Here is a 14,111-nt window from a genome sequence, read left to right on the forward strand (position 1 = left end):
GCTCTCAGAAGAGCTGGCTACACAGGATTTGGAGAAGGCTGAGGTTCTGAATGACTTCTTTGCCTCGGTCTTCACGGGCAAAGGCTCTGACCAGACCACCCAAGTCTTGGAAGGCAGATGCAGGGACTGTGAGAATGAAGACCTTGTGCCCACTGTAGGAGAGGAACTGGTTCGAGACCGTCTTAAAAATCTGAACGTGCACAAGTCCGTGGGTCCTGATGAGATCCACCCACGGGTCCTGAAGGAGCTGGCGAATGAAGTTGCGAAGCCGCTGGCCATCATATTTGAGAAATCATGGCAGTCAGGTGAAGTTCCCCATGACTGGAAAAAGGGAAATATAACCCCCATTTTCAAGAAGGGGAATTACAGACGAGTCAGTCTCACCTCTGTGCCTGGCAAAATCTTGGAGCAGATTCTCCTGGAAAGCACGCACGTGAAAAACAACGAGCTGGTTGGTGACAGCCGGCATGGCTTCACTATGGGCAAATCCTGCCTGACCAACTTGGTGGCCTTCTAGGATGATCAAGAAAAGGAAGAAGAGCAAAGAAAGAAAAGAAAAGGTAGAGAGAGCAGACTAACAGCTCTTTTAACAGGGAATGTAGGAAAGGGAAGAGAGCGAGCCAGAGGAACAGGAGGGTTTAGAAACTTTGGAACCAAGAACCTAATGCATCCCTAGGGATGGATGTTGCAGGGAAAAGGGACATTGGAAAAATGACTGCCCTAAACTACAGACAAGTCGGCAAGAAGGTGCAAAGATGATGACGCCAGACATCTGAAGAGCCCAGAGGGGAACCCGGCTGAGCCTCTGGTTATAATTAAGCCTGGAGATGATAAGGTTGAAGTTTTAGTAGATACAGGTGCAACATATTCTGTTCTGAACACCTGCAAAGGGAAATCTGGAAATAAAATGGCCGGTAGAATTGGAGCGATTGGGAAGCAAGAAAATAGGCCAAGCCTAGACTTGACATTTGGAAATAAGGTACTTGCACACTAATTTTTATATGAGCCAGACTGCAATACCTTTGTTGGGGCGATATTTATTGTCCAAATTAAAGGTGCAAATAGTGTTCGAAAAAGGAGAGATTCTTTTAAAAGTACCAGAATCAAAGGCAGGGGAAATACTGATGAAACAGAAGAAAGTTAAGGAACAGATACCACAGGAAGTAGATCAGGCTGTTATACCAATGGTCAAGTACAGACACACCTGGTCAGCCAAAGACAGCCCAACCTGTGAAAATAGAGTTGAAAGAACAGGGAAAAAACAGAATCAAGTGATATCCAATCAAGCCAGAGGTTAGACCAGGAATCGGGAAATTGATTGGTAAATTCTTAAAGGTTGGGATTCTAGAAGAGTGTGGGTCAGAATATAATACTCTGGTTTTACCAGTAAGGAAACCTTCAGGTAAATATAGATTAGTTCAGGATTTATGGGCTATAAATCAAATAGTTAAAGACATATACCCTGTAGCTGCAAATCCATACACGCTTTCCACAGCATCAAGAGAGGACCATCAGTGCTTTACAGTGCTTGATTTAAAGGGTGCTTTCTTTTGTACACTGCAGAGGAGGAAAGCTGAAAACTATTTGCTTTCAAGTGGGAGAATCCGCAAACAGGACGAAACTCACAGTTACCATGGACAGCATTGCCATCAGGGTTCATGAATAGTCCGACCATCTTCGGTAACCAGCTGGCAAAACAGCTGGAACAGTGCAAGCAAAGTGATACAAAACCTAAACTTGGACATCTGCTTCTACAGTACATGGATGGTATCTTGATTGCTGGAGAAGAGGGACCAACCTGTATCAAGGTAACAGTAGACCTTTCAAACTTTCTTGGACTAAATGGCTACAAAGCGTCTAGAAACAAGGCTCAGACAGCAAGCCAAACTGCAATATAGCTGGGCTTTGAGATTTCAAACGGGCAGCGACAATTGGGAACAGACCGTGAAGAGGCGATCTGCAGCATTCCCGAGCCCAGAAATGTCCGTGAATTACAAGCATTTCTGGGAATGGCCGGATGGTGTCGCCTCTGGATAGTGTATTATTTACTGTCTGATAGCAAAGCTGCCCTATGGAGCCCAAAAGGTTTTGTGTGTGGCCCAGAACAGCAGAAAGCATTTCTGTACTTAATAACAGGCTTTAATGACTGCACCAGCACTGGGACGTCCAGATGTAACCAAAGATTTTCAGTTATTGGTTCATGAAAGACAACATCTTGCATCAGTGGTGCTGACTCAGAAAATAGGAAGTTGGAAAAGACCGGTTGGGTAGTTCTCCACACAACGAGGCACTGTGGCACTGTGAGCAGAGGATGGCCTACTTGTCTCCGAGCAGTTGCTGCTACAGTGATGCTAACGCAAGAAGCTCGAAATTAACTTTGGGAATGGCAATAACAGTGTATGTTCCATACGTGGTAATTACTGGTTTAGAACAAAAGGAGGGTCACTGGTTACCCCCTAGCAGCATGATGAAATACCAAGTGATTGTGACAGAACAAGATGATGTCATTTTGAAAACAACTAACGAGTAAGCCTGCAGTCTTTTTGAACTCCATGCAGGAAGAAGGACAATTAGAACGTGGCTGTTCGGTGACCCCTGAACGTGTCTATTCCAGTCGAGAAGACTTAAAGGACAGACCACCAGATGATTCTGATTGGGAATTATACACGGATGGCAGCAGTTTTGTGGAGGATGGAATTCGATATGCAGGATATGCGGTGCCTACTGAGGATTCTATTACAGAAGCAAATTCTTTACCTTGCACCACTTCAGCTCGAAAGGCAGAACTGATGGCCTTGATTGAGAGCATTAGAACTGAGTGAAGGAAAGAAAGTGGCTATTTGGACTAATTCAAAACATGCGTGGTAGTTGTTCATGGAGCCCTCTGGAAGGAAAGGGGATTCTTGCTCTTCCAGGGAGCAAGTATTAAACACAAACAAGAAGTCTTAAAGTTCCTATGAGCTGTCCAGAGACTGGTTAAGGCGGCGGCACTGTGCGCTGTGAAGCGCATCAGCCAGGAAACCCAAACCAAGGCCCAGGGAACGGCCCGGCAGGCCGAGCAGCTGACACCGCGCTGAGGCACGCACCGCCCCGCGGCGCGCAGCGGGCACCTCCGAGCAGGGAGGGGAGCAGCGGCGCGGATGTTCTGCTCGGGACCGGTTGGCGCGGGAGGAGCCGCCGCGCTCGCCGCCACCGCGGCCGGGGCGCTTCCCGTGCTGTGTGCGGAGGAGCCCGCGGCCCGGGGCTTGTGGCCGGAGCCTCCATCAGGAGGACCCATTTCATCCAGCGGAGCTTCGCTGCTGCCCGGCTTTCCAGGGGCAGCTGCACAGCGGCCGCTGCCGCCATCCCCGTCTTGGCCGAATGCATAGCGAGGTCAGGATGCGCAGGACTGGCAGGTCCCAGGGGGTCTCTGCGCTGCTCAGACCTTGTCAGGAAAGCACGAGGAGCTGCGAGGCAGGGGAGGAAGGCAGAACCCGCTGCCACTGGTGCCTGGGGAGAGGGGTCAATGCTTCCCACTGCTTTGGTGCGAAGAAAGCTCCACAAGTGCCATGGAAAAAGACTTTGCTGTGGCACAAGAGGAGGGTGCAGTGGGGAAGTCACGCTGACTTGGAAGAATTACAATCAGCTTCAGCTCCATAGTTCCATCCGTGCTTTTTGGCCCAAGTTTATTGCTTTAAAAAAGTAAAGTATAAGGAATTTGAGAAAGCTTTTCCCACCCTGACTGCTAAGCATCATTAAAACATAGTAGTTTATGGACAGGAAGCACCAAAATGCACCACAGCAGAACTGATACAGCTTCAGCATTTATTTTTTTTTTTGTAGCAATCCTAAAGCATTTCCATATTTAGACGGCAGAAAACTGACTGCAAATCACTGGAAAAAATCTGAATTTCACCCTGAGCTACATTATCTGAGATTTTTATTCTCTGTGTCTGAAGATACATCTGTAACACCTGATGTTATTTTGAAGTAAGATCTGTTGGAGCGTGTCCTGGGTTCAGCAGTAGCAGTCATTTTTCTCCTTCTTGGTAACTGGTGCAGTGCAGTGTTTTGACTTTTGGCCTGGGAACAGAGCTAATAACAATGATGTTTTGGTTTGGCCAAGGACTTTGTGAGCCTCATGGTCTGCCAGGGAGGAGGAGAAGCCAGGAGGAAGCAGAGACAGGACACCTGACCCAAACTGACCACAGAGGTATTCCATGCCCAGGATGTAACTGGGAGTTAGCCGGAAGGGCTGGGGAGACCGCGGGGTTGGAGGAGGTATCGGTCAGAGCTTGGTCGGGGTGGGGGGGGTGCGAGTTATTGGTCAGCTGGTGCTGAGGTGTTGTATTCTCTTCCCTTGTTATTTCCTTTACCATTATTATTGGTGGTAGCAGTAGTGATTTGTGTTATACCTTAGTTACTAAACTGTTCTTATCTCAACCCCTGGGAGTTGCATTCTTTTTGACTCTCCTCTCCGTCCCTCCGGGAATAGGGGGAGGGCAAGAAGAGGGGGGAGTGAGTGAACAAGCTGTCTGACTGGTTTTAAACCACGACAGAGCGGAATGGAGTTGCTGTGGTCTTTATCTCTGGGCAGCATCCAGCCACATGTCCCGGCATATGGGACAAGTGCTATTATAGAATCATAGAATAGTTAGGGTTGGAAAGGACCTTAAGATCATCCAGTTCCACCCCCCCTGCCATGGGCAGGGACACCTCCCACTAAACCATGTCACCCAAGGCTCTGTCCAACCTGGCCTTGAACATCACCAGGGATGGAGCATTCACAACCTCCCTGGGCAAGCCATTCCAGTGCCTCACCACCCTTACAGTAAAGAACTTCTTCCTTATATCCAATCTAAACTTCCCCTGTTTAAGTTTTAACCTGTTACCCCTTGTCCTGTCACTACAGTCTCTAATGAAGAGTCCCTCCCCAGCATCCCTGGGGGACACTGGAAGGCTGCTATGAGGTCTCCATGCAGCCTTCTCTTCTCCAGGCTGAACAGCCTGTCCTGGGTTCAGCAGTAGCAGTCATTTTTCCCCTTCTTGGTGGCTGGTGCAGTGCAGTGTTTTGACTTTCAGCTCGGGAACAGAGCTGATAACAAGGATATTTTGGTTTGGCCAAGGACTTTGTGAGCCTCATGCTCTGCCAGGGGGGAGGGGAAGCCATGAGGAAGCAGAGACAGGACACCTGACCCAAACTGACCAAAGAGGTATTCCATACCACAGCACGTCATGCCCAGGATGTAACTGGGAGTTAGCCGGAAGGGCTGGGGACTGCAGGGTTGGAGGAGGTATCGGTCAGAGCTTGGTCGGGCTGGGGGGGCAAGTTATCGGTCGGCTGGTGGTGAGATGATGTATTCTCTTCCCTTGTTATTTCCTTTATCATTGTTATTATTGGTGGTAGCAGTAGTGATTTGTGTTATACCTTAGTTACTAAACTGTTCTTATCTCAACCCGTGGGAGTTGCATTCTTTTCGATTCTCCTCTCTGTCCCTCCGGGAGCAGGGGGAGGGCAAGAAAGGGGGGGAAGTGAGCGAACGAAATTACCTGACTGGGTTTAAACCACGACACAGCCCCAACTTCCTCAGCCTGTCTTCATACAGGAGGTGCTCCAGTCCCCTGATCATCCTCGAGGCCCTTCTCTGGACTTGTTCCAACAGTTCCATGTCCTTTTTATGTTGAGGGCACCAGAACTGCACACAGTGCTCCAGGTGAGGTCTCACAAGAGCAGAGTAGAGGGGCAGGATCACCTCCTTCCACCTGCTGGTCATGCTCCTTTTGATGCAGCCCAGGATACGGTTGCTTTCTGGGCTGTGAGCGCACACTGAAGCCGGCTCATGTTCATTTCCTCATCGACCAACACCCCCAAGTCCTTCTCTGCAGGGCTGCTCTGAATCTCTGCCCAACCTGTAGCTGTGCCTGGGATTGCTCCGACCCAGGTGTAGGGCCTTGCACTTGGCATGGTTAAACTCCATGAGGTTGACATCAGCCTGCCTCACAAGCGTGTCAAAGTCCCTCTGGATGGCATTCCTTATTATTCTGCATTTGCTAATCCCAACCCCACCAATCTGATACTGTCCTAGAGCAGAACTCCCAGGCTGCTGTATGCAAACCGTAAGGGGAGCTCTGCCCACTCAGGCTGACCCAAGACACTCATCCAACAGCGGACAATTTTCTCCTGAGCAGGTTTGCCACCCTGTGCAAAGCCAGAGGAGTGAGACTCAAACCAATTTCCTTCCTAAATCCTATCCAAAACCCCCGAGATGATCCTTGAGCTCATGCTCTGCTGCGATGGGAGATGGCCCAAAGGCTGCAGCTGGGAAGAAGATGAAAGGGACTTCCCAAATGTTTATTGCTATGTCAGCCTCAGAAAGTCTGGTGTGCATCCAACACCAGCCACCACAGCATGTGCTGGTTAAACACAAGGTCACTACCTTGGTCCCAGGTTTTTCCTAAACCGAGCCATGCCCAGGTGGATTTCCAGCCAAAGCAATCAAGCAGAGATAACGTAAAGCAAATTTGAAATGTCCACCATGAGAAACGTAAGTGGAGAATTGAAAGCTGCTCATTGACCTGAACAGCCCAGTGCTGGAAGAGCCATTTGGTGCCTCCATTTCTCCAAGCCTACAAGAGTTCTGGAAAGGGCTTTTGACTCCCATGTTCTTTGAGCCCCACACAGAAGCGCACCCTCCTGGTAAGCTTTCCTCGAGGAAATAACACCCCAAGGTCCTCTGCAGAAAGATAAGGTGTTGCAGGAGTATGTGAAACCATTCTGATTGTAGAAGGGATAACACAAAGCAACTTCCTTCTCTGGGTCTCCTGTCCTTGTGCTGCTATCCAGCAATTCGTAACAATAGAGGAAACTTCAGAAAGCAAAATGGACACGGGGGAATGGCTTTAACCTGCCAGAGGGGTGACTGAGATGAGCTCTTAGGCAGAAGCTCTTCCCTGTGAGGGTGCTGAGGTGCTGGCACAGGGTGCCCAGAGAAGCTGTGGCTGCCCCATCCCTGGCAGTGTTCAAGGCCAGGTTGGACACAGGGGCTTGGAGCAAGCTGCTCCAGTGGAAGGGGTCCCTGCCCGTGGCAGGGATTGGAGCTGGATGAGCTTTAAGTTCCCTTCCAACCCAAACCAGATTGTATGATTCCATGATCTCACGCCACTGTCCCATCCCACAGTAAGGGTGACTGAGTGCATGCCCTGGGTGCCCTCAAGAGCTGACTGCCGCAGGTCATGCAGACCTCCTAGCCACCAGCATATTGCTCACCAAGCACCACAGCTGCCTTGGGAAGGGATGGAAGCAAAAGCCTCAGAAGAAGCCCAGAGGCGGATACCTGCCACTTGAGCACTGTGCAAACAGGCACAAACTTCTGGAAGCTTCCACAAACATAGTGGGGCATTATTTTCCCTGACAGATAAAGAAAAGGCAGTCGGTTCAACCTGTGCTCTATTCCTGATCTCAGCTCCTCCACGTATCACCAGCCTTGTTTCTACAGCATTCACAACAGCAGCTCTTGTACAATTCCATTAGATCGGTGCAGTTGTTATTTATGCCATGAGGACTGCATTGCACTCCAGGGCAGAGGGAAAAGACGGTGGTCGGGTCTGTTTAGATTTACAAGACGGAATAGATTCCCCATTTTCAACCAGTTGTATTATTGACCATGGTTTTACTTACTGGCAGATGAAAAATGATTGTGAGATGATCTAGAGCTGACTGCACAGCACTTGATTTCAAAGGCACTTCAAGTAATCAATCTGACAATGGGCTTCAAGGATTGCCACGCAGGCCTGCTACGTGCACACTTCATTTGCTCTCTCAGGATGCTGAGTGGGGAGCAACTCACTGCTAAAATAAACACTGAAGTTCATTTCATAAGGGGGGGCTGACATAGCTGCAGCTCTCATGTAGCTCATCCACATCAGCTGCTGTCATTGTGTTGCTCACCTGCATGCGCTGCCTGCCTCGCTTTTAATAGTGTAGCACAGGGGATTTTATTCATTATCATCAACTCTTACCTAATTAACTGCAAACACAAGACATCGGCATAGGCACTTGGGTAGTATGGGCAGAGTCACAGTAGTAGGCTCAGTAGACCATCACAACATACATGCCATGGACACGATACACAGTGTCTACCTCTAAAACTCATTGTCTAGCTAGACTGCAAAGTGGAACTGGTCCCAGATTCAAATTGCATTGAATTTCCTATGGCAATAATGAAGTTGTTTGATAAAATTACTCTGGAAGTATTTCTTGCAAATATTATTCAGATTCATGAGAAATATAATAAAGAAAAAAAAAACACAAAAAAGGAGAACCACCTGACAGCTCTTGGCAGCTTTGCCATTAAATGCATAATTAAATCCCAAGTAAATCTAGCCCCTAGTCTGGATTCCCAGCACGAAGAAACCAGCTGCTGGAAGAAGTCTCCAGCACTAATCCCTTTCCTAACACAACCATCACACAACTCCCTAAGAGAGCAAGGGATGGGCTCAGGGCCATGCCCCGGTTACCTGCCCCGGGCTCTTCTTTCCCCCAGGAGGGTCCAGCTCAGGGACCCTGTTCCAACACTGGCACAGCTTAATTCAGAAGGTTGCTCTGAAAACACCTTATGAGAGAGAGAGGACCAGGGAAGCATCTTGCTGAGGAAGCAGTGACAAGGGCACAATGTGGCTAAGTCAGTGCAGAGATGAAGTTTTCAAAAGTTTGGAAAAAAACCCTTTCTGTGATATTTCCTCCCCTCTCCCATGAAAGTGGCTCCTCTCTCAAAGCAGAAAACATGCAGGATGCTGGTTTGTGTCCCAAGCTGTGATGCAGCTTCTGTTTGCAGAGACTCCCTCCATCCATCTCCAGCTGATCCTGCTGCTCTGGACAAAATCTGCCTGTTATCTTGGAGACTACTCTAAAACAACATCACCAGAGCTATTAGGAAAGCTGCTGCAAGTTATGCAAGTTGCCAATAGCTCCTTCACAGTAGCCAAGGACAACAAGGAGGAGGGAAACCACAGCTGTGCTCCTACCAAAGGCTGTATCTATCCCCTGTGCCAGCTGCCTGTGGATAGGGGACTGTGCCCAACCATGAGCACACTGGAGGATCCTGGACACAAAGGCTGCTGCTTCACAACATGTGATGGAACACAGGAGGCAGGGAAGGGGAAAGCTATTTGTTCTTCATCTCCAACTCAGACTCTCTGCTAATGTATTTAAGCAACAGTGGAGAAGAACAAAAAGGGAGGAAAAATCCCCATCAGGTCAGCTAGTTTATTGCCATAGCACATCAGCTGCTTTCCCCCTTCTATTCCCTCCTATCTGGTCCATCAAATATGGCGCACTACACAAACTCCAGCAAAGGATGGTAAGGGCTCTCAAGAGGTCATGCATCCTCTGTGCTCACCCAAATCCTGGATGAAGCTCACCTAGGGCAGTGTTTGTAAGCTGGATTCATATCTTCCTAAGGAAAGGTACGAAAGAGGGCATGAAATGCTCAAACTGACCATCATGGTTTAAGATCAGTCAGCCACGCAGCTCGCTCATTCGTTCCCCCCCCCTTCCTCGCCCCCCACTCCCGGAGGGATGGGGAGGAGAATCAAAAGAGTGTAACTCCCACGGTCTGAGATAAGAGCAGTCCGGTAACTAAGGTATAACACAAACCACTGCTGCTACCACCAATAATAATAATGATAGGGGAAATAACAAGGGAAGAGAATACAACCGCTCACCACCTGCCGACCAATACCCAGCACGACCGAGCAGTGATCCCACCCTCCCGGGTAACTGCCCCCAGTTTATATACTGGGCATGACGTGCTGTGGTATGGAATACCTCTTTGCCTAGTTTGGGTCAGGTGTCCTGTCTCTGCTTCCTCCCGGCTTCCCCTCCTCCCTGGCAGAGCATGAGGCTCAGAAAGTCCTTGGTCAGATTAAACATTACTGAGCAGTAACTAAAACCATCGGTGTTATCAGCGCTGCTCTCAGGCCGAAAGTCAAAACCACAGCACTGCACCAGCTACTAAGAAGGAGAAAACTGGCTGCTACTGCTGAACCCAGGACACATGTCAAACCTCTCCTCCTCCAGGTGACTTCAACATTCCCTGGGAAAATGTTAGAAAATTCACAACCTCTTAATGGTACAAGGGAAAAGGCCCTGTCAAGAGTACAAACCAGGGCCCCGTTCAATTGTCAGGCAGTCGAGTGCCCTGAGTAAACAGCAAACAATGAACACAACACGTGCTCACCTAGAAGAGAGATCTAGCCCTCGGCTGGCCTGCAGCTCCTGGCTTGCTACCTACCATCAGTGTGGTAATAGGCACATAATACTAAAGGCTCCTGAAATTCCTGCTGGTTTAAGTCCCCCAGGGTACAGCTGCTTTGCACAGTGCTTTGTATTTTAAGCATCTCCTTCTCCAGTTGTTATCCTCTCTTCTCCTGTCCTTTGAAATACACAAATTCAATTCAAAGCAGTTATTTAACACAGATGAAACAAGACTGAACACAACTGTCAAGAACTATATACTGTGCTGCAGGACTTGGCTGGGAACTCTGTGCATGTATTGGAAAGCAGCTTAGAAAGACAGAGGGAAAACGACAGCTACCAGAATTGTTCTCTACTGCCCCCAAAAGAAAAGGGGCACACGCAAACAGTTCCTGCTGCGGAATTACGGCCCAACGAGAGCCTGTCAAGCTCACTGGCCAGAGGCCACTACTGCCTGCTCAAGAGGCCTTTGAAAGCAGCTCACGAGCGCAGGCTCCCCCTTCAGCCTCCAAAAAGCACTGCTACGGCCAGAAATAACTCCTGCATTAGTAACAAACAGAATTCTTTCTTTCTGTACCTAGAATACATAAATAGACAATAATTTATTTTTATTAAAGTAGCTACATAGATTTTTGTGAAGAAGCTATTTGCAGAATATTTTTTTCTAAGTCGGCAAGTACTGTTCTATCCAGTGAAAGAAATCTTTCAGAAGGGTCCTTTAAAGTATTTAAATTCTCCAGCAGCCCATTAGGGAAGCCTAAGTCAGTTTTCACACTGCCAAGAGATCAGGTTTTAGACACTCTGCATCTCTTTTTCTAAAGATGCCTTCCCGGGGGCAGAGAGCTGCCTCCGTGCCTCTGCTGCCGACACCCTCACCCACGGCTTCTTTGTGGCTGTCCTGGAGCGGCGCGGGGACGGGGCCGCTGCCTCGAGGTGAGAGCGGGCCTGGGGGCTCTGTGGCCTCCAGCAGCTCCTGGGGGTCTGGGGACAGGCTCGGGCTGGTGGCACACATAGGCTGAGGGTGCTGCTGCGTTCCTGGCATGGGGAGGAAGAGGGAAGATGGAGGGGTCTGACTGCAGCATGAGGAGAGGGCAGGAGCCACAGCGCTGTGTTGAGTGGGTCTCAGGCCCTTTGCTCTTGTCCACAGCTCCCTGCCTGCGGCTGCTGATGACAGCCCACGGCATGGCAAGGGAACAGAGCCAGGAGCAGCTCCCAAGAAGAGGAAGAGGAAAAAGCAGCGGGTAAAGGAGGGAAACGACCCTTTTTAGGACTGTGCAGTGCCCAGCTGGGGCTGGTGGGGATTGTCACCTTGCTGCCTGCCTGAGCTGTGGCACAGCTTCCCATCATTGGTAAAGTCAGCTGGGTTAAGGGTGTCTTTTACCATGTTTTGTCCCAGAAACCCTTACCCTGATGTGGGTTTTCAGAGAAGCTTGTGACAGAGCACTGGAACAAGTTGCCCAGGGGGGTTGTGGAGCCTCCTATGTTGGAGATATTCAAGGCCCGCCTGGACAAGTTCCTGTGTGATGTACTCTAGGTTATCCTGCTCTTGCAGGAGGGCTGGACTAGAGGATATTTTGAGGTCCCTTCCAACCCTTAGGATTCTGTGATTCTGTGACTAGGGATGACCCAGAGCCGAGTTTCTCTCTCTCCCTGGTCTTTTCCAGCACATTTGTGCAGCCTTGCTTGGAAACTGCCACTGCTGTAAGCAGAGGCGAAGTGGAGGAAAACAAGCGAAATAAAAATAAATAGTAATAATAGTGCAAACAAATATTGTTCAACCCCTCAGGTGTAGTTCAACAAAGCAAGCAAGTACCAGTAAGTGTAATGCTGGGAAGCAGCCCTGAGCCCTGCCCTGAGCGTCCCGGCTCTGCTTCACTTGGTCTCCTTCAGCTGCACCCTGCACTGGAAGAACGAGGACGTGGTGGGCACCGTGCTGCAGGAGCAGGGTTCAGCCTTCAGGTGTGTCTGGCACGGGGGGGATGCTGGGCAGCATCCCAGCTGCCAGGGCTGCGCTGGCACCCGCCGCCCCTCAGGCACCTTGGTGGTCCCTGCCTGTGCCCTGTCCTGACAGTGTGCTGGTGCCTGGCAACATGCCCCCTTCCCCACAGCAACCGGCTGTCCCCTCACCTTGATAGTCTCTACCACCTGCAATTGGTGGTAGAACTCCTTCAGGCATTGTGAGAAGCCCCTGTCTCTGCCAGCTTCACACAGGGTGAAGGTGCTCTGCAGGAATTTCATCTTGGCATCCTGCTGGGCAGCCTCCTTGACACCCAGGGGATGAACAATTGTATTGCGCATCACTTTTGTTTTCTGTCCCCCTCCCCTTCCTCTGGGTGTTGCAGAATGACTCTAAGAGCAGGACCATAGAGTTCTGGAGGACTGTGCAAGCAAGGCAGGGGGTGGCCCCCACAGGTGGACAGAGACCGGACCTGGGAGGAGAATGTGGAGGAAGCTGTGGGGGTTAACCAATACTGTTATGCCACGAAGGAGTGGCTGAATACCACTCCTATATATGTGTGAACTGCGTCACAAATAAACTAGAAGTTGCTTATCACCCATATTGGGTTGGCCTGTCTGCTTCTCCTCGCCGCTTACATCTGGGCTCCCTCGATCTCCCTGAGCCATTCCTCATGGATGCCAATGACCGCCCCACTGTGGTGGGGACAGTGTGCCCAGCTGGGGTCCAGACCCACTGCTCCCCAGTCCTTCAGCCCCGGGGAGCGGCGGTCCTCTCGCACAGGCCTCCTGCTGCCTCACCACCCCAGGGCTTCCTCCCATTCTGCTGCTGCCAATGCCCACATTCCAGCCTAGCTTTTCCTTGGTTCCCTTCCATGTGGAGGGATGGAGTTTTGGGTGGCTAAGAAAGGGCAGGTTGGCGTGTCGGTGGGGCTTATCTGGTGCTCACCATGTGTAGGTGTTGCCCAGCAACGAATGCTAAGAGTAGAACCATAGAGTTCTGGACTGCAAGCTGTGCAAGCAAGGCGGCAGCGGCCAGGAAGCTGTGGGGGAAGGCAGGAGTGCTGAATACCACTCCTATATATGTGTGAACTGCGTCACAAATAAACTAGAAGTTGCTTATCACCCATATTGGGTTGGCCTGTCTGCTTCTCCTCGCCGCTTACAAATGGCGCCCGAACAGGGACGCGGATTACAGGGCCCTGGTCGCTGGGGACCCGGATTATAGGGCTCTGACTAGCGGGGACCCAGGATATAGGGTCCCGACTAGCGGGGCTACAGGGCCCCGGTCGACGGGGCGATAAACGGCAGACACTGCTAGCGGGGCGTCAGGGGACGGGGACCCGATAAAGGGCCCCGGCTGACGGGGACCTGGGAGGGATTACAGGGCCCCGACTAGCAGATACGGGGCCCCGGTCGACGGGGACCCGGAACGGCCAGAGAGCGGCGCTGGCGGCAGCGGCCGGGCAGCGCGGGCAATGCTGCTGCGGTGGCGTGACGGACCCGGGTGCTGCGACTAGCCGAAAAAGTCCGCCGCTGGGGTAAAGGCTGGCCATGTGAGGTTACAGGACGACCCAGAAGAAGACGATCCGGAAAAGGCTGGCCATGAAAATGGACCGAGAGGTAGCCCCTGATTTATTACAGTGCTTTTTATAAAAGCGGGGAATTGAGCCCTGAACTTATTACAGTGCTTTTTATAAAAGCGGGGAACTGAGCCCTGAACTTTTTACAGTGCTTTTTATAAAAGCGGGGAATTGAGCCTGAGACTCTAAAGCAGCTAGCAGGTCTACTGCCTGTAAGGAAGGCTAAAGGTTTTTTGCAGATCCTAATACAATATTTGAGAAGAGTGAGTGGCAAAAGTTTGGTGATGAACTATTTGACTCTGTGCTTAATGATTATAAAAAGGCAAACTCGGTAAACC

General features: G+C 50.3%; 2 long non-coding RNA genes across 2 annotated transcripts; both read left to right on the top strand.

The window, feature by feature from the left end:
- The first annotated feature begins 5,099 nt into the window (after window positions 1-5,099).
- On the top strand, window positions 5,100-11,602 carry LOC134162863 (uncharacterized). Its single transcript, XR_009964467.1, has 3 exons — window positions 5,100-5,111; window positions 11,056-11,167; window positions 11,382-11,602. It is a non-coding gene; the product is annotated as an uncharacterized LOC134162863 (long non-coding RNA).
- A 442-nt stretch (window positions 11,603-12,044) lies between these two features.
- LOC134162806 (uncharacterized) lies at window positions 12,045-12,533 on the top strand. The gene is made up of 2 exons (XR_009964453.1): window positions 12,045-12,195; window positions 12,343-12,533. It is a non-coding gene; the product is annotated as an uncharacterized LOC134162806 (long non-coding RNA).
- The last annotated feature ends 1,578 nt before the right edge of the window (window positions 12,534-14,111 follow it).

Source organism: Pezoporus occidentalis, unplaced genomic scaffold, assembly GCF_034315485.1.
Source record: "Pezoporus occidentalis ecotype Australia unplaced genomic scaffold, CSIRO_AGI_Poc_V1 ctg192, whole genome shotgun sequence".
NCBI lineage: Eukaryota > Metazoa > Chordata > Aves > Psittaciformes > Psittacidae > Pezoporus > Pezoporus occidentalis.